Genomic DNA, 19,952 nt, shown 5'->3' with positions numbered 1-19,952 from the left:
ATGCTGGCAGCTCTTTGATGCAAGGGTGATGCTGTCGCCCTTCATTCTGTGTAGGTAGGCTATAGCATTGTGCTGTCAGTGTGCTCAACCCGCATTAGGTGCATTGCTATGTGAGCCCCATGCTATCACATTTATCTGGCTATTTCAGCCAAAATGGATAATACCTAGAAAAAATGTAGACTAGCTAGAATTTGACAGAGTGTTGCTGCACATATGCATTGTTGCTTCTCTCTTGTTAGAAAGCCATTGGGGTACTGTAAAATATTCAGATGAATGCTATTAATGGAAAATAAAGTGGAAGACAATGTGTTTAATTCTGCATTCGGGGAAGTATTCTCCATATGAAGTTAGAATGTTGAAAAAAAATAATCAGAATTATTGAAGTGACCATAAACAGACTCCCTCCAGTTACTACTTGTGATACAAACAGAAACCTTTGTAGTAAATCAGAAGTGTTGGCTTCGTCCTGACACAGAACCAATTAAATCAAGCAGTGGTTAGTACTTTAAATTTAGTTTCTATATGCACTAATGGGAAGATGCAGTATAAGATTCTATCAGCACATCTGCATCCCAAATAGTTGAGACATTTTCCCAGCAACACAGAGGAATGAAGTGCTTCTCTGACTTAAGGGGAGGAAAGGCGCTTGATGATTCAACAGCTCAGCACCAACACCCAATAAAAATCAGAGCTAGTCTTTTTATTGGCTTCATTCATCTTTGGATGAGGCCTCTAATGCTGAACAACTGGAGATGCAGAGCTTAATTATTTGAACAGGCAGGTTTTGAGGCTCATAGCCACAGGCAGTTTTGTATCACTATCTTGTTTGCTTTGCTGTAGGTGTTTTATTTAAATCTCCCACAGAAGTTCACACTGTACACAGGACTTCTCTGTAGAACATCATTGTGGAAGTGTTGCTATTGCCATAAAAAAGGATTATAATTCTTCCAGATGTGTAATTTGTAATATTTTGTGAAGAGCTGTAGATGCAAATTACTGCCTGGAACAAGGAAGTGTATAATGAATCCTTCTGTCTCGTGCCGTGCCAAAGTAAATGTTTGCCTCAAAATCAGTCACAGTTGTATGTTTCCAGGTGCACTTCACCATGTAGAATAACTGGCAGCTGGTATTCCTATAATCAGTTCATGCTCAAACAGTGATAATTAACCTTCTGCAACATTTAGGGTGACAGAGTGCCTGAAAAGAACTATGTGGCAAACACAGATATTTGCACCTCAAAATAGTAAATCTCCATGGCACGGGGAGATGTTGAATCAGTAATTTGGTACAGGGATATGTGGAATCATTTGCAGAATTATATCTGCGACTGCTTTAGCCTGCCATATTCAATTTTTCCTTGCTTGCTTCACTTGAAACAATCCCATACAAACAGGTTGTGTTTTCTGTTTATCCAATGAAAAGAGATGAGGGTGGCAGATACTGAGTTGCAAAAGTCCATCTTTGGAATTCATGACTGGGCAGCTGTCCATAACCAGTGTTGCATTTATCAGAATACTAGTGTTTTGGGAAACCTTAACCTTGTCAAGGCTGTCCTAATTGACAATGGCATTATATTGTATTCCCCTCCCTCATGTATGTTTTAGACCTTCACCCTACCTATGCTGCAACAAGCATATTGGAAGGACCAGTACCTTTGAGTTTGTTATATGGAGTATTGGGATGTGGAAACCATCACGAGATTTCTTTATTGCACTATATACCAATTTTGTTGCTTATTAAGGGAAATTTCTAGGAACTGATCTCAACGTTGTAGCTTAGAAGTCACTATTCATAACTGGAAACATTGGTGCAAATATATTTCCTGGGACATTAATGGGAAAAAGTATAGCATAACTCATCACATTTGACTTTGTCTTGACCTTTGTAGTAGATTGTTGTGTCATTTTGTCTGTTACAGTCAACTCTCCAAAGTAAGCATGGGATAAACTGGAATGTAAACTTTTAGGCATTCATTTCTTCAAAACATTTTGCTGTACAAGAGTAGAAAACATTGGCTAGTTTGGAATTCACAAATTAAATCCAGGTGTATTTGAGGTTTAATACATCACTACACTTTGATTTAGGATATTTGTGAAAGCTGCATAAGGAATATACCACTTGGGTGTATTGGTGTTCGTTATTTCCTGGTTTCTCATGTGACTTGGGCTAATCCATGACCCCTAAAAAGGATAATTACACAGGATAGGAACATAGGATGCTGCATACAGAACATACAGAGTGAGACTATCGGTTCATCTAGTTCAGTACTTTCAACACTGACTGACAGTGCAGCTCTGCTGGATTTTTGGTAGGCGTTTTTCTCAGCCTACCTGGAGATGCCTGAACCTAGGACCTTTTTCATGCAAAGCATGTGCTCTGCCACTGAGTTACAGCCTTTCAATTATAAATTAATGAAGAATACAATAATGAAATAATTGAATGAAGTGAATGAAGAACAATGATCCAGTAATGAATGGTGCAAGCTGTTGATTCACATAATGAAGTACATGAACTACCTGCTTAAAAACATCTATTTGTACACATTTTAGGGCATTTTAAAATTAAAACAATAGGTAACATTAAGGGGAGACATGAAACCTTAAAAATGAAATTTCAGGAAAGTGCTGCAATTATTTAGCGTTAAGGTGAAAATTCCAGTGTTGTCACTATAAAAGGGTAAGGGCCTAAACATAAATAAAATGGAGAGACCCAAGGGCAAAAATTCTTCAATATCTATCAAAGCTAAAGCTGGAAACAGTTTCTCAAAAATTCCTTTGTCATAAATCCTTGCTAGAATTTGTGGCAAAATGTACATAGAGCAATTCCTTGTTTAAACATGAAAGTTTGCAAATGTTCTGTTTCCATTTGTTAAATAAGTTTGAGGCCATCCAGGTAATCAATCATTGTTTAAAAAGTTACACTGTGCAAAGAATGTATTATTGAGATGTATAGTGTTTGTAAGCCTACTCTCAGATTGATAAATCATGTCTAGTGCCTGTTGGAATACAGAGAATGAATTGCTTTGCTATGACCTTGGGGTGTGAGATTAGTCAGTTTGTCTATTAGGCTTTTCCAGTGTTCTTCTCACTTCATTTATTCCTTCTGTCCTTTGGAGCCAAGATGCAGCAGACTTGGAGCAAGTTGCCAGGGCTTGATATAATCACTCATTTTGGGAAAGCAGAATATCAGAATGGCCTGAATGATCTTTGTGGGTTTTTAATATCAGATTTAAATAATCTGAGTGTCATATTTAATTAATGCACTGTCTGCTTCCTATTTATATTAATTAATGGCTGAAAGTCAACACATCTTGAGTCAATGAGAAATGAAAAGACGAAGCATAATACTGAGGATATTTCCAGACTTGAGGAAGGTGATGTCGACATAGATAAATGAGAGGTGAGCAGCTTCCCAAATGTCACAGTGCTTCCAACATGTTGGTGAATTCCAGCCCTTTAAATTTTTTAGCATGCTGCAATCTGATGTACTATCATTCTTAGTTAAATCAATAACTCACATGATACTTTAAATATCAAGCCTGATAGGTCTAACTTCGCTCACATGCCCTGAGCTCTTTTGAAAGGTGGACAGTGACAGAATGGGAACTGTTGGATGCTCAATGTTTTAGAAACATCATTTACTTTGGAGCCTAACTGGTAACAGTTCACTTTTGGAAAGTGTATTCATATTTTGAGATGTGAAGTTTTGAAGTCTTCTTTTGAATATAGGGCTGATAGCATACCCCACTAGTGTCCCAGAAAAAAAAGGGCTGTCCCATCCCGTTTTCTCTCACAAGAGCACAGCAGCCATTTTGGGTGCTATGATCTCTCATGATTTCATACTGAGATCCCTTTGTTATCACTTCATTGAGTGGGGGGGGGGGGGGTAGAGCATCACAGGATGTTTTGGCTTGCCAAAATCTAGAGCCCCTGAATCTACTGCACTCTGCCATAGTGCCTGATTTCTAGACACACATGCACACTCAGCCATGGGACACTCGCAAGTACCAAGGGGTAGCATGGGGTTGTCAGAAGACAGTAGGGGGACCATGCACTGTGGAGGACAGCACTCTCTATTTTGAAGGCTGTCCAGTCCAAGTCTAGTTTAAAGATGAAGAACCATAACAATAGGAGCCCAGGAGCCCATCAACAGTTAGCAGCTTGTGGCCTGCGGTCCAAGCAGGTACACAAATCACCCAGTGTCTGCCACACTATGGTGAGGTGTATTGTGTTTCCCCCAAATAATCCTGGTGTCTATATTTATAGATGACTATATGGGAAATTTGTGCAAATTCTTATCCTCTTTTTGGGTGATGCATGACTGGCTGGTCTAGAAGAGAGAAGCAATATGCTTTGTGCACTCCTTTATTTAACATATTGCCTTTTCTCCCATTTAAAGTACATGGGTTCCCCCAAATAATCCTGGAAATTGTGGTTTGTTAAGGGTGCAAATTGTTACTCTGTGAGGGAGTAAACTACATCTTGCAGAATTCTTTGTGGGGAAGCCATGACTGTTAAACTGGGGTGGTATAAACACGCTTTAAAAGTAATGTGGACAGGAGCTTCTTCTGCAGGTCTTCTCTTCAGTGGATATGACACATCGCTAGCCCTCCTCCTCCAGGAATGCATATTTGGGGGCACACTTGTATAAATGATAACCTTGAAATGCAGAATGGATCTTCTGGTTTGGATCCAGCTTAGAGCTGTTTATCTACTGTTGGTAGCTTGGGGATATTTATAGATACTGTGAACATTAGGGAGACCATAATTAATGGCATGCAGGTCAAACTTTAAGTGAATTTTCCTTGTCTTCAAGTTTGCACCTCTCTGCAATTTCCTGAGACTGCTTCTGAGGAATTTGTTAGGTAGTTTCACTACATCTTCAGGCATTGGTTCCTACATGAAGGTCTGTGTGTATCCTCACTTAGTTATAGCTGATGAGTCAAAGTGAGATGGCAACTCACCTATAGTGGGAAGTAGTGCTGGCAGCAAAACCACATAACTTTAAAAACTAAACATTCCCCTCACCACAGGCAAGATCACAGGAAGGCGCAAGAAGAAAGCAAATGCATTACATACAAGTGCCTGTGGTGCAAATCAGCCTAGATGGCTCTAACAAGTGATGCAAGTCACATGCTAAAGAGTCCAGATGAGACAAGACAAAACAAAACATTACTTCTAGAAAGTCTCAATCACCAACTTGAGGAAAATTCCTTATCTGCGTCAGATAACGTTGATTGCTCAGACTTTGCACATGAGTAAAACTCATTCATTGAATCTTTCAGTGAGTGCATTTCCATACTACCCTTTCACTTTCTTTGTTTTTCACTGAATGCACAAACTAAGAAATAACACAATGATCTAGTCTAGGAGTGTGGAATCCCAGATGTTGCTGGACTGCAAGTCCCGGAATCATTGACCTTTAGCCATGTTGGTTGGGGCTTGTGGGCAGTGGAAGTTCAGCAGCAGCTGGAGGGCACCAGAATCCCCCTTTCAGTTTTTCGTCAAAGTTAAGTACCTCTCTATAGAGTCAAAGTCTATCAAAGCTCCATTGAATCTGAGGGTACTTAATTCTTAGTAGACATGTATAGGATTACACTATGAGCCCTGATTATTTGAATAGGGAGTTAAGCAGGTATAGATGAAACCATATATTCAAACATTTGGCATATCATTTTTTCAAAAAGGAAATATTGCTCTTATCTATTGAGCATATGAAGGAAACTTTAACTAGATTTAACATGAATTATAAGCTGTTCCTTAATAAGCAAAATTATTTTTTCTTTTCAAATCACATATGTAAATAGTAGACAAAAGGAACAAGCTATATTTTTCTCTTAGTGTCTTTAATGTAAGGGCCATTTCCATGCACAATGTGTTAAATATTCATGCTGCCCATGAGCTATCATCAAAATATATTTTTGTTTTTTTTAACTTCTTATTGAGACTAAAGTGCCCTGTTTTAAGGAATTGTTTGAGTACCCTGTGCTTAATTGTGTGTGTGTGTGTGTGTGTGTGGTTCTGCTTCACATATGCATAAAAAATACATTTGGCTCAAAGTCAATTTGTTCATTCCTCTAAGGCCACTATGCCAAGTAAATGGTGTAAAAATGGTAGGATTATATTGTAATATTTTATCTTGAGGTAATCAAAAGTGACATACATTAATCCCTCAAATGCTATTCTATAGCTCATTTGCTCATGTAAATTTAAAAGGTGTCCAGGTACCTTAAAATTGAAGGGCAAGGCTGACAGTATTTCCTTTCACTTTTATTCAATATGGTTTATGGTCTAGAAATACTTTTAGGCTTTTATATCCGGGTTAATGTAACTAGCTGGGTTGTTTATTTTAAAAGTAACTCTTTCACACATAAATCTTAACTAGATGTTGACTATTACCTGTGCAGCACACATAGAACTATTCCAAATCCTTAGGTCAGACATCTAGACTGTACAAAAAATAGCCTGATTCCCACTAAGTTATGGCTTGATTAACAAACCACAAGTTGTCCTAATATATGGTTATGTTTTCCAGCTGCTCTTGCTTTGTGCCATTGTAATTTGGTGAACATATGGGGTGGGGTTTGACTGGGTTCACATGTTAACAACCAAGCCAAAGATAAAATAAAATAAGGTTTGTAACCAAAGGTTTGTATTCAAACAACAAACACACCAGTATACTTGTTGCAGTGGTGGAACATTGCTGTGCAAGGGAAACAAAAGCACCAGTGCACCAGATTGTGCAGCGTAAGAGTATACACAAGCACATGGCCAAAGATGGTGGCACAGCAGATTTCACAATCTGTTGTTGTACAACAAGCTTCCACTCGCACAACTGTTGCACTGGATTCCTTTGATGCATAGCTTTTAAACTGCGCCATCTGCTAGCACAAGGTGTCTTGCACTAATGGACAGAACATACTGGATACGGCTCAGTGTTTGTTGTTTGAATACAAACCTTTGGTTACAAATCTTATTTTATTTTATCTTTGGCTTGGTTGTTAACATGTGAACCCAGTCAAAGTTACTTTAACTTAGCACTGCACTGGATAGAACTCCCTGGTTTCCAGATTGTGATTTGTTAGCAGTAAGCATGCCCCATAGCTAAACCTCTGGGCTGGGTTCACTCTTAACGCCAAGCCATGACTGAATAAACCATAGATTAGTGTTATGTGCAAACCAGACCACCCTTTCTTTTGCACTGTACTGGAAAGTGCAATATTGTTGTATGTGTGTAGATTTTATTGCATTTATTTTATAAACATTTCTATAGTACACTTTTGCTCCAAAAAGAGCCCCCCAAACAACTTAGAACAATAAAACATCAAAAAAATACTGAAGAACATTGAAACCCATATAAAACAGTTAACAAGGCCATAGAAGGGTGATGGAACAAATATGTCTTAGCTATCCATCTAAAGGACTCTAGAAGGGCCACTTGAATCTCTGTTTGTAGGATGTTACTCAGGCAAGGTGCCACCACTGAAAATATCCTATCCCATACAGAGCTGGCTATACCACTAGGCAGAGTGAGGCAGCTGCCTCAGGTCTCAAATTCTGGGGAGTAATGGAAGTGAGATGTTGAACAAGAGAGCTGTGTGTCACTTATAGACTGCCATGTGCCTCCAAAGCTAGACTGCTACCCTCAGGTGTAGTGAAGGGAGGTGTCCTATAAGTAAAATTTAATTGCTAGAAAGTTGGGTGAAAAATAGATCTCTTTTATCATGGACCATCCCATAACAAATGGAAGCTGGAATACACACACAAACCTAGCCTGTAGTCACGTGGCATCCTGTAGGGACAAAATATTCATCCGTTTTGCCTCTGTTGCAGTTATGATGCATGAAATCTTAGCTTTTCTTCTCCCTGTCCATCTATATGGAGTGTGGGGTCCATTGCATGTTCAGGATAAGCTGTGGTAGTCTTCCAAGACTGGGTTGGGATGAGCATTCTGTTTAAACGGAGCATCTCACCTACATCAGACCAAGCATGATGACTAATCCAACTCTGGTAAAATGGAATGCATAGGACTTGGATATGCATAGGTTATTAAGCTAGTAGCACTTAATTTCCACTGATTGAAATTGATGGGACTTAAGTCAGTATAACTAAATTTTCACATTCATTTTAATGTGTCATAAATATGATTAACTTAGTCTGGATTCAATGCACACACACATGCGTCCTCCTGAAGCATTGGGAAGAGGGCAAATCAAACTTTTAAATGCAGTGACTATGAGCTTTACCCCTGTCACTGTTCTCGTTGGCTTCGCCGTCTGAAATGGGAAACCTTTTATATCTATGGAGGCTCCTTGTGTATTTTTGAGCCCTGCATAATTGGGTCTAATGTGCCTGCCCCTGCTGACCCTCCCCTGTGTTTATATTGCCTTCTTCCTAATGCCTAAACAGGACTACAGTTTTCATACAGTTCTGCTTTTTATTAGATATTAATATTCTTTAAGCCGTAAGAAATTAAGGCTTTGACTGAAGTTTCAGAAGCAGCCAGCTCTTCATGCACTTGTAACATATTAACCCAGAAAGAGAACCTGCCCAGTATGATAAACAAAGCAGATTAACTTGGCAAGTACATTTTCTGCCTATATAACCTAGTCATTATTAATCACAGTACAGTCATGTATAATTGTGCAAATAGAAATTCAGCAAATGTGTGTCTTATAAAACTAATTTCCTGAAATAAAGAAAAAACACATTTCTTTCCAAAAGGAGCATAGTGAATGTTGTTGCCCAGCAAATCTGGCTGGTGGCCCACCACTAGCAATATTAATGATCTGTTTGCATTTCCATTACAGTCCTTTATTTTTAGAATTTTATAATTTACCAATAAACTCTTTTTGCAAGCTGGCATTTGAGCTTTAACTGGCCTTTGAAAAGGCCACAGGAGATGAGATAATTTGTTTGAAAACTGACTATAGTAATGTTAATTTAAAATACTTTTCAGAATTTCACATTCTTTAATGCAATTTAATGTACACATCTAGATTAGACCAACTGATGCAAAATACAGGCAATTTTGGATTAAACACTCCATAAATATTTTTTGATGGTTGAACAAAAGTGCAGTGTCTTTTATTTTTAACCCATTATTTCTGCCTGCATGATTATATACCATTCCCATTGTCAATACTGTACATAGATTCTATGCATGTTCTCATGCTGGCACCCGCAGAACTTATCTGAAGGATTGCTGTTTTGGTGGGGCTGCATGAAACAAATAGGGACTAGCATGTGATGGAACTGTTGAGTTGAATTTAACTTACAAAACAGTTTCATTTACAGCACAATCCTAGATATGTTTACTCAGAAATAAATTTAGTGGGGCTTACCCCTACCAGTGTAAGATCACAGCCTTAGCACAACATGAGCTGTGGAGTACTGGTATAGTATTTAATATTTGTGTACTTATGTTCATTTCTATTTACAATATGGAGAAACTATGAGGAAGGTGTTTCATTTTGCTATGTAACCCTATTGCTTTAACCAAAATGTACAGAAAGAAGATCACTGTGCTATTGATTTTTTTTTAAACAAGAACTTGTTTGTTTGTTTTAATCCTTGGGTCCTACTTGGGCAACTGCAGTAGAAGGAGCCAGTGGTAGTTAATGCTACATAAAGCACAGATGGAAGTGGCAACAACTTCCTGCCAATGGCACTAACAGTAATTACAGCAGATTGCGTAAACCAGATGGGCAAGCTAGATGGGGGCAATTAGCATTACAAAACAAGGAAACAAAAATTAGGGTGGGGGTGTAGTAGTGTGTATGTGTGCATAGTGGGAGGGGGTGTCAAATGTTTTTGCTTTCCCTGCTTGACCAGAATGTGTATACATCTGTTTGACAGTTCCGAAGGGGGATTAGATATGGGTCCAAAGCACAGTTGATCCTTGCAGTCTGCATGAACTAGTGACCTTGTCTCCTGCTGGTTTTGCCCTGGGTCTTGGCAATACGTTTGTGAAGGGCGCTATAGAAATGGTTTATAAGAGCCCTGTACAACTTGTGCCACACCGAGTTGAGCATGGCCCCCTCACCGTACAGGGTAGTTCAGAAAAGCTTGAGAAACCATCAGTTGTTGCTACCTAACTGAGGCTGCAAAAGAAGGCATTTTGTGGCCACCTGGGTGGTTGATGCAGCATGGGCTGGCAGGCTGTTTCAAAAAAAGGTAAAGGTACCCCTGCCCGTACGGGCCAGTCTTGACAGACTCTGGGGTTGTGCGCCCATCTCACTTAAGAGGCCAGGGGCCAGCGCTGTCCGGAGACACTTCCACGTCACGTGGCCAGCGTGACAAAGCTGCATCTGGCGAGTCAGAGCCGCACACGGAAACGCCGTTTACCTTCCCGCTGGTAAGCGGTCCCTATTTATCTACTTGGACCCGGAGGTGCTTTCGAACTGCTAGGTTGGCAGGCGCTGGGACCGAGCAGCGGGAGCGCACCCCGCCGCAGGGATTCGAACCGCCAACCTTTCGATCGGCAAGTCCTAGGCGCTGAGGCTTTAACCCACAGCGCCACCTGCGTCCCAGGCTGTTTCAAACTGGGTCACAATTTGAGAAGACCTGACGTATGCCAATAATTGTAGTTGGGACTATAATATTTGGGCTAGAGAGAGGTTTTCCCCCCTCACTTTCTGTTGTTTTCCTATTCTCTTGTCCTGATTTCAGCTTTCCATTTCTGGATTTTGTTGTCTGTGAAGAGAGTCATTTGCTGTAATATCATATCATGGGAAATGGAGATTATCTCCAACCGCAGCTTTAAGGCTTTAGTAATCTCAGTCACTGGAGGGTACTTTCTGAAAAACCTATCTGATTTTTTTTTTGAATTGCTTTTCTGAGAAAAGAGCCCAAAGCACTTTAAGATCAGATGACTTTCTAACCTCCTGTTTCCAGCTTCAACGGCAATTGTCTCTGTATTTTAATGCAAAAATTACAGGTGTGCGGGTTCTCTTTAGCAGATAGTTTGCCTTTCTACACTTTATCTGTGACAAAGGGTGTGTTGATATGCCTGCCAAGGGTCCAGATGTCACCATGCCAAGCTTCGGTCTGTGATCAGTGAAAATTCTGGACTGCATGAATATTCATTTCAGTCATAACAAGTACCTACAAGATTAAAATGTTTTGGAAAAAGGCTAATAGTATACAGTAGGGCTGCAAGATCATGTTACACAAGATCATGTTACGCAGCATTCATTAATCCAAGTAACAGTCAAACACATGGACATCCACAAAGTTTTACGTTGAAAAAATGGCCCCTTTCTGGATGGGCAACAGTGGCGGAAGAAGCTGCTCGGGTGCCTGGCTGCTCTGGAGTCTGCCTGCGTCCTCCCACTCAGCTGCCCTACAGCTGGGGAGGAGGCAGTGAGTGGACTGCTTGGGCAGCGTGGAGCCTGCGCTTGCTCAAGCCACCACGTCTCTCCCAGGAGAGACGTGTGGCTCCGCTGCTTCAGGCCCCGCAGTGAGTGCTACCTGGCATTTTGTCACCACCACCTCAGTGGATACACCCGGGGTGGCCAGCGCCTACCGCACCCCCCTTCCTCTGCCCCTGATGGGCAAGTTATTGTTTGCAAGCAAGCACTCCTTGTCACGCCTTTTGGTGAGTCTGACCAATACTTGTGACTTTCAGCAATCCAGGAAAGAATTGTATCCTCACATTCAAGGCCAATTTCAGCAGGCAACGTCATGAGATCCCAGAATGCTGACAGGACCACTCACTGAAGCCAGTGGCTCTTTGTCTTCACTTATTGGTCCATATTCTGAATTCCTGTTTTGCAGCAGTGGTGGATTTGACCTGTCCCAATACATACCAATTCCTCAAGTTGTGATTGGCTGCATCTCCCTGGTGATTGCAAACTTTGGAGCTAGTCTTGCTTCTGCTTAAATGTGTGAAATGTCTTGAATGCTCTCCAGTTTCTTGAGCATTTGAGTCCCCTGCAAAAGAGGTTTTCTGTATTTCTGACTCAGCTGGGGAATATCAGCAGGTGTGGAGTTACTGTATTGTTGCCCCAAGAATTTCAGTGGGTGTGGAGTTGATATTGCCCTGCTGTTGTGAAATGCCCAAGAGAGCAGTGTGTGTTTTAATTTCATAAAAACATTTCTCCATTCCTCAGCAGTCACCCTGGTGGCCCATGCTACCTGATCTGATAAAGACCAACGAGAAAAGTTAGCTCCCCACTTCAAGGGCTTAACTGAAGAACAGGAAACCACAAAGGCTCTCTTATCAAATGCCTGGGATATGTACACTTGCTGGTTTTCTTTCTTTGATGCCATTATTTCAAAAAGCATCATTACTAATTTTAAAAACTAACAATGAATAGCTTATTTTCCCTTTGATAATCTTCAAATTCAACACAGGACTCTTAAAAATAGAGCTTTGTTCAACATTTAGCTAACAGAACTTTCTCATAGCCAATTTTTCTGATTTTTCTGCAAATGCTGCTCTGCAGTATTGCTGCCCATAAATATTGTGGAGAACTTGTTGCAATCAATGGATTAACATTGGATATTACCCAAGGACAGGGATTGGTTTTACCTCCTTTCCATTGTTATGAGGTGGCCAGGAACCTGGGCCCAGGAACCTGTGGCTTTACAGATGTTGCCAAACTACAGTTGCCACCATCTTTGACTGTTGGCCTTATTGGCTAAGGCTACTGAAGTCCAGTAATGTCCCCTAAGCTAACTGGTTGCTTCCTTGACTCCCAGTGCATGATTACTGCACAAAGAACCAGTCAAATGCACATGCTAACAGTCAAATGCAACACAATCTCTTGTGTTTCATATCCTTCATTTTCCCTAGCAGAAATGCCTGATGACTTGCTGCTATAAATTTTGCACTGAAGGGGGGGGGGATAGTATGGATTTTTAGAATACCCATTTTAAAAAGGGAACTTGTTGCTTGTTGAGTTTCATATAGCAGCACTGAACTATTGCGAGACAGGTGGCTTCATATTTTATCTCTTGAGAGCCCATGGCCATGCTGATCTCTCTCACAGAAACAGCGAAGGCTAAATTCCTCTGTCAGCTATACTGAGCCGATTGCAGACAAATTGCTCCTACCTTGGCTGTTATGAAACACTCCTGGAAGATTTTATTTTTTAAAAAAATTTCCTAGTAATTCTGAGAACTCAGCTGTGCAATCGTTTGTGAATCTCTAGTTGGGAATTGATCTAGACTTAGAACACTGAAGTTCAGATGAAGGAAGTTCAGAAATTCTGGAATAAATTGTTAAATTGAATTAAGAGCACTTTTAGATGAAAGCTTATGATCATGTTTGGGACAGTTATGTTGGGAAGGAATATGAATTAAGAATTCGGGGGGGGGGAGGGGGAGGACTGATCGCTGAAGAATCCTACTTTGGAATGAAGGAGTCATAGATATAAAGACTTTTCGGGGGGACTATTATTTATTATTATGTTGCTTTCTGCAGAGATGATGCATCCTTCCAGATACATGGAATAAATACTATTGACATTTTGTAGCCTTTAAAAAATGCTTTTAAATAGAATTGAATTCAGTGGTAAAAGTCTATCCTTTATATTTTATAATCATGGGCAGTGCTTTTTTCTGGGGGTACACAGGGGTACACATACCCCTAAACATTTTGTGAATCTTTGTACTTTTGTCCATTTACTGTATTTATTTTTCCCAATTTCAACTATGAAATGGTGATTTTCTTGAGTCAAAATGAGAGTACCCCTAAACATTTTTTTAAAGAAAAAAAAAGCACTGATCATGGGCATATTTGATAGCTCTCATGAATGTGTTAATTTGGTAGATCTTGAAGCAGCTGTCCCAGTGTAGGCTGCTCAGGGGCAAAGGATGACCTTCCTATTTACTTAAGTACTTGTGCTTTGAACTTTAAACTACAGATGCATAGAAAATGAACCTTTTGGCAGATGTAGCTTCGCACACAAGTGAGAAAGTCTGCACCTGCTGAATCAAATTGCCCTTTTCTATGCACCTGTTAAAGGTATAGGAGCCCTGTCTTCCTGTTCCCTATATTCATGTTACAAATAAAAATTACTGTCTCCCCATTCTCTCCATTGTTGTCCTCCTGTTCTCCATACTGCTCATCTGTTAACTCACTGTTCCACATCAATTCTGCAAAGAGAAATGCCTCAGCCCCCTATATTTTCAGTTCACAGACTCTGCCCCCATCTTCCTCTCCATCTTGCTTCTTAAAACTCTTCCATTGTTTTCTTCACACAGATAAGCCAGATCATCTTTTGCTTATGCACAATATTTTTAAAAAACATGCTAAATGCAACATGTAGTTTGGCCCTGAGCCTGATTGGTTAATAATGGCAAACCTGTGACTCTGCAGATGCTGCTGTACTTCATCTCCCATTAGCCTTGGCTAGCAAGGCCAGTGATCAGTAGTAGGAGTTGTATTCTAGCAACATGGGGAAGGTCATGGGTTTTGCATCCTTGTGTTATGTTCCATTAATTCTTGAATGATACTATTTTAGTGCATGCTGGACTATTAGGCTGCAATCCTATGTACACTTGACTGTGAGTTTCACTGAAATGAATGAGGCTTCTAATTGAGTAGACATGTATAGGATTGCAATGCACATGGCAGGATACAGCAGAAAATCACCTTGTGATCTTTGTTGGCAGCTCTGTTAGCGATGATGGAGTGTAATGTAGCAAACCGGAAAATGGTGATTCTATTTTGTTTTTGCCCATATGAACTCAAGGAATTGTATTTTGGAGCCATCAAAATCTATTATTAAAATACAGGGCTGCTTTAAAGAGAGAGGGAACTGTTAGAAACATTTTCCTCACTGTACTACATATGAACAAAATGTTTTGTATGCCCATTACTAGTTCCAAAAGCTCCATCAGAGTAATTGTCAGGTTGAGCAGCCTAGCCAGCCTCTTCTATTGCAATGAAAAGGTTTGGGGTTTTGTCTTCTACAAGCATTTGAAGCAGATTTTCACGATAAACACAACCCGCAAAGCAGTCTATGTCACAAGCTCATCTGCAGGCAAAAGGCTGCAATAATTACAGTGGCAGGAAATTGAAATCTGACAGGCTAATCTGACAGGCTAGTTTATTTCTAAATACGATCATCCTCCCTTTGCTATGCTTCCCATCCCTTTCCCCTGGCTGTGATGTTATTGATATGTGGCATACAGTCTCTCTTGGCTCAGCTTCCCAGTGCTGTGAGACCCAATCTGTTCTTTCCCTGGTTCAAATGCCCTTATTTCTACCTCTAAGGTCCACAAGAGTGAATGCCAGCTCATTGCCTAGCGCTGTTCATATAATGCTGCCGGTAAGTTTGATATTAAACTTCGGTAAGCTTCTCTTTCTCTTTCACCCCCAACACTCTCCCTACTAAAATGATTTTGGCTGGGGGCACTGTAATTCTTGCTCATAAATCAGGTGCTCAGAGATTTAATCATTCTAAATTCACATGAGAATCTAGCGCAATAAAATATTTCTCACTCCTTCCTTCATCCTTTTTGTAATTGTGCCACCATACTTTTATTTGTTTTTAAGACTTGGGAAATCTGTGCACGAAGATGTGTCTTGGGGCTGTTCAGTGTAGAAAAGCTAGAACCACTTGATCCTGTTTGGATTAATGGTCTGAATGTTACGGATTTCTAATGCATCCTTAATAAAATATTTTGGAAAGTTGCCACAATAAATTCCCTTACTCCTTTATATGTAGATTGTCCCCCTTTATATATGAATTTATTTCAGCTTTCCATAACAGCGCATACCATAAGCCACTGAAGGCAAAATATCACTGAGTGCACTTAAGTCTGTGCCCATGGGGTATGGATAATTTGAAAGAAATACTTGTGTCCCTAGTCATGGTGTTTCAATGGGAATGCCCTCTGGTATGTTGAAAAGACAAAATATTGCATTTCTAGTCCCATTTCCACCTCTTATTCTGCAATTGCTTTGTCTTATTTATTTACTAATAATATTTGTATACCACTCAATATGCAAAATCCCTAAGAGGGTTACATAAAACACAATAAGGTCATGTTGATGGGTTTTTTTAAAAAAAGAAATCATTTTTATTGGTTTTACAAATACAAAGTTGAAAAAAACACAAACTAGTAAAAACATATCTGTGTCAAGAGATTCTCCGAATTTCGAGACTTCCTTCCATCCCCTTCATGGAATCTAATTTTAAACATCTACGATGTTGGGTGTTTTTTTTTTTTTTAAAAAAGCTGGTATTGCGACCAAAAGTATGAAGAAATAGATCAACAAAAACAGAACATCTCTTAATAAAACCATCAGCAAAACATTGAAACAAATCAGAATGGAGAGGAGAGATGAAACCTGAGACTGTTTATGCCTCACAAACAGCACATGGAAGGCGATTCCAGATAGTGGGTACCACTACCGAGGCCACATTCAAGATGCAATAAGAAGGCATCCTGCCAGTCTGCAATATGATCAGGAATGCCTCCTCCTCAGATCTGACCAGGTATAACCAGGAACATAATGGATAATAAGATCTATATTACTTAATAAGATCTATCTTACTATCAAGATGCAAATTACTACTTTTGCTGTGATGTACTTCTTACTCCACTGCTCCATAGAGTAGGGTACTGGTTCCCCATCCCTGCCATAGAGGTTTGGGGTCAAAGTTTTATTTGCACCTCTTCTGTCCTAGTGTTGCCAGGGGTACCAACTTGAATAAAAATTTTTTGGGGGGAGGTAAGTCCCGTCCCACATAATCAATCACATGATGCAATGCATGCACACCATTTGAATGGCAATGCCCATCAACTTTGCCCCCCCGGCCTCCTCAAATATTTTATTGGGGGGCAAGGCCCCCACAGCCCCTAGGAGTTGGCTCCTGTGAGTGTTGCTATCTGTTCATATGACATGTTCACATTCAGTGAGCCTATGGAAAGCAGGATGGCATTTTCTGCCCCTGAGCTTGACACATTCAAATGAACTCATGGAAGCTGGCAGTTGGCACAGAATCTGCAATCCTGTTCCCTCTCCCCTGTATTTGTTCATGTTGGGCAAGAAGCGGCTTTTTGCACAGCCTCCTCAATTTAGAGTGGATGAGCTGCTGCAAGGCCATAAACATCCATTGTCGTTCAAAACCCATTGACTCTAGGAATGAAATGTATTGACAGTGACTGAAGGGAAAGCAAAATGTTTTTCTTTTCACACTTTCATAATAACCAACGCAACCATCACTTATAGCCTAAGGCCACTGTAATAAAAATTACAGGAAATACATGCATTAGCATTTCAAATATGCATCAATAAGGGTCAGGAGTACTGGTAAATACATATCTTTAAAATAAAAAGCACAGTCCTTGCCTTCCTAACTAGCATGTTTGTGCAAGATTATTCTGGAGGGTGGCACTTGTGTCCTTTGTGATCATATTCCATTTAATTCACTGTTGCAAAAGGTGAAGGGGAAGGACACTACTTAAGAAGAAGGGTGGGAAGCTACTGAAATAGCTTTTTTCGTAATAATGCATGCTCTGAGTTGAAGAATGCAGGAGGAAAGAGTTTAGGTTAACAGAGAGCAATCTCACTTTTTCTGTAAATAAGCAGTGTAGAATGATGGATTGAAATTATGTGTGCGGGCAGAGCAGCAGGCTTTGAAGAGAGCCAGTGTATGCTCTGTTTTCATCCAGATCTCCATACATTCTCAATTGGTTCTGGAAATGCAGATAGTGGGCACCTGCCACATTGCAACTGGCATGCTGTTCCCCAGAAAAGGGGCAGCTACACAGAAGGCCCTGCTCCGAGTTTATACATACAGGCCATGTATACACCAGATTGAGGATGGTTTTGAGTACTACCCAGAAGTGCTCAAGAGAATATAAAGAATGTGACTGACTATCCATAATAATTTATGTCTACCCATCATAATTTATTTTTGCATGGACACATGACACTGGTAGGTGCCAGAGTCCTGCGTGTCTCATATGAAGCTTCCTGAAATCTCTGCAAGGGAAATTGAAAGGGGATTATATTATGCAAGGGATTATATCATACTTATTGGCCTGGCAAAGAATGGTTTTTTTTTCCCTTGCCACCAGCTCTTCCCAAAATTTTTTTTGGGGGGAGGAGAAGGCTTTGTTTGCTTTTTCCATACACATACATACACAGTGCATAGGAATGCTTGCCTCATTCTTTAAAATAAAGATACTTGGGATCCTTTATGTAAGTTCCTGTAGGAAAATATTATACAGAAACTTCTTGAAATGCCTCTGGTGGTAATTTTTTTTGACATACTAAAGTTGTAAATGGTCTGGAAGTACAGAATAATGGCTCTGACTTCATTTGCTGTCATTGTAGCTATGTGAAAGAGCACAAGACGCTTGCTGATTAAGGTTTACTCAGCTGTGACGTTAACTTCTGGCCATTACTGCAAAGCTCAGTTGATACTGTCCCAATTTATTTTGGATTTCTTTTATTTTGACATGGTAGATTGATTCAGTAATTTTTACTGGGTAATCACCCCAAACCTGCTTAATTTAAAAACAGGAACTACAATCCCATTGCTTAATGGCTATGGGGCATTGCTTTATGTTAACAAGGAAAGGCAATACTTTCCCTTGGGGTATGCTAAATGCTGTCGGAAAGGTAGCAATAGGGTGGCCACATGTCACAGAGAGCCAGTGTGGTGTAGTGGTTAAGAGCGGTAGACTCGTAATCTGGTGAACTGGGTTCGCGTCTCCACTCGTCCACATGCAGCTGCTGGGTGACCTTGGGCTAGTCACACTTCTCTGAAGTCTCTCAGCCTCACTCACCTCACAGAGTGTTTGTTGTGGGGGAGGAAGGGAAAGGAGATAGTTAGCCGCTTTGAGACTCCTTAAAGGGAGTGAAAGGCGGGATATCAAATCCAAACTCTCTTCTTCTTCCTGCTTTGCAGCAGACAGTGTTCTGTTTGAAGGCCCATAAGAAGCATCAATTGCCTGCCAGCATTACCTTACTGTCAAACTAAGCAGACAGTCCATACACCTGGTTGCAGTCTTCCTAAATGAGATCTCAGTCGGTAGTGCATGAGACTCTTAAATTCAGGGTCATGGGTTCAAGCCACATGTTGGGCATTTCAGTAGGTTGGACTAGATGATCCTCATTGTTCCTTCCTACTCTACAATTCTGATTCCTCCAATATGGTGAGATTGACTGAATTCCTATTAATCCTATGATGTTTATGTGTGTGTGTATATATATATATATATACCTCTCCCTCTCTCCCTCATCATCTCCAGACATTTTGCATTTGTAATTTTTCTTTTAAATGCTTTCTATTTCAGTGTTTCCTTTTGGGGACTTTAGTTTGTACCCCAAGAAAATGTTCTGTTGTATGCCCATGTACCTGTTCAGGGTGTGTGGAAGATAACAGACATGGCTACTTGCTACTTGCTTCCAATGAATGCTGTTGGAGACATGGAAAGGAATTTAACAGCAAATAATTAACTGATAATTAACTGTAATTGGTGCTGGGAATTTTAGTTTAAAATGACTGCGTCATTACACAAAGCATACCCTCGCCAATTTTAATACCTTGGTGAGAGAAAGGGTGTCTTTTAAAGGTGCTAGATGGTATTTTAGCACCAGAGCTGTGATGTTGGCTAATGCACTGCCCAGTGATTGAAAGGGAAGTATAACTTTTAAGGTGAAAATAAAAACGTCTCATTGCTGAAATCAGGAAACCAGGTCTTTCATATTAGTATTAGTGGTTGCATTTTGTCAAAGTTTTTTTTGTTTTTTGTTTTTGTTTTGCTGTACGCCACCATCTAACAAGTAACACTGGCTGGTGTTACATGCTAATGGATTGCATCCCCTTAGGGACTTGGTCGTATTGAGAGAGTGAAAGAAGGCAGGCGAGGTACCACTTTTACATTAAAGCATTCATACCTCAGAGGTCAGGAAACCTCTTATTCTGCTCAAGGCTTCTGGGGACATAGAGAGTCTCAGTCTTTTAGCAGAGAGTAATGAAT

At 40.2% G+C, this 19,952-nt stretch overlaps 1 protein-coding gene across 3 annotated transcripts in view; it reads left to right on the top strand.

Moving 5' to 3' along the window:
* Positions 1-19,952, top strand: part of SLC7A11 (solute carrier family 7 member 11) — a 97,484-nt gene that overhangs the window by 66,988 nt on the left and 10,544 nt on the right. The gene's annotated exons all lie outside the window — the stretch shown is intronic.

This window comes from Podarcis melisellensis (assembly GCF_964234715.1).
Source record: "Podarcis melisellensis genome assembly, chromosome: 9".
NCBI classification, from domain to species: domain Eukaryota; kingdom Metazoa; phylum Chordata; class Lepidosauria; order Squamata; family Lacertidae; genus Podarcis; species Podarcis melisellensis.
This window is presented reverse-complemented; position numbering and strand designations above follow the sequence as displayed.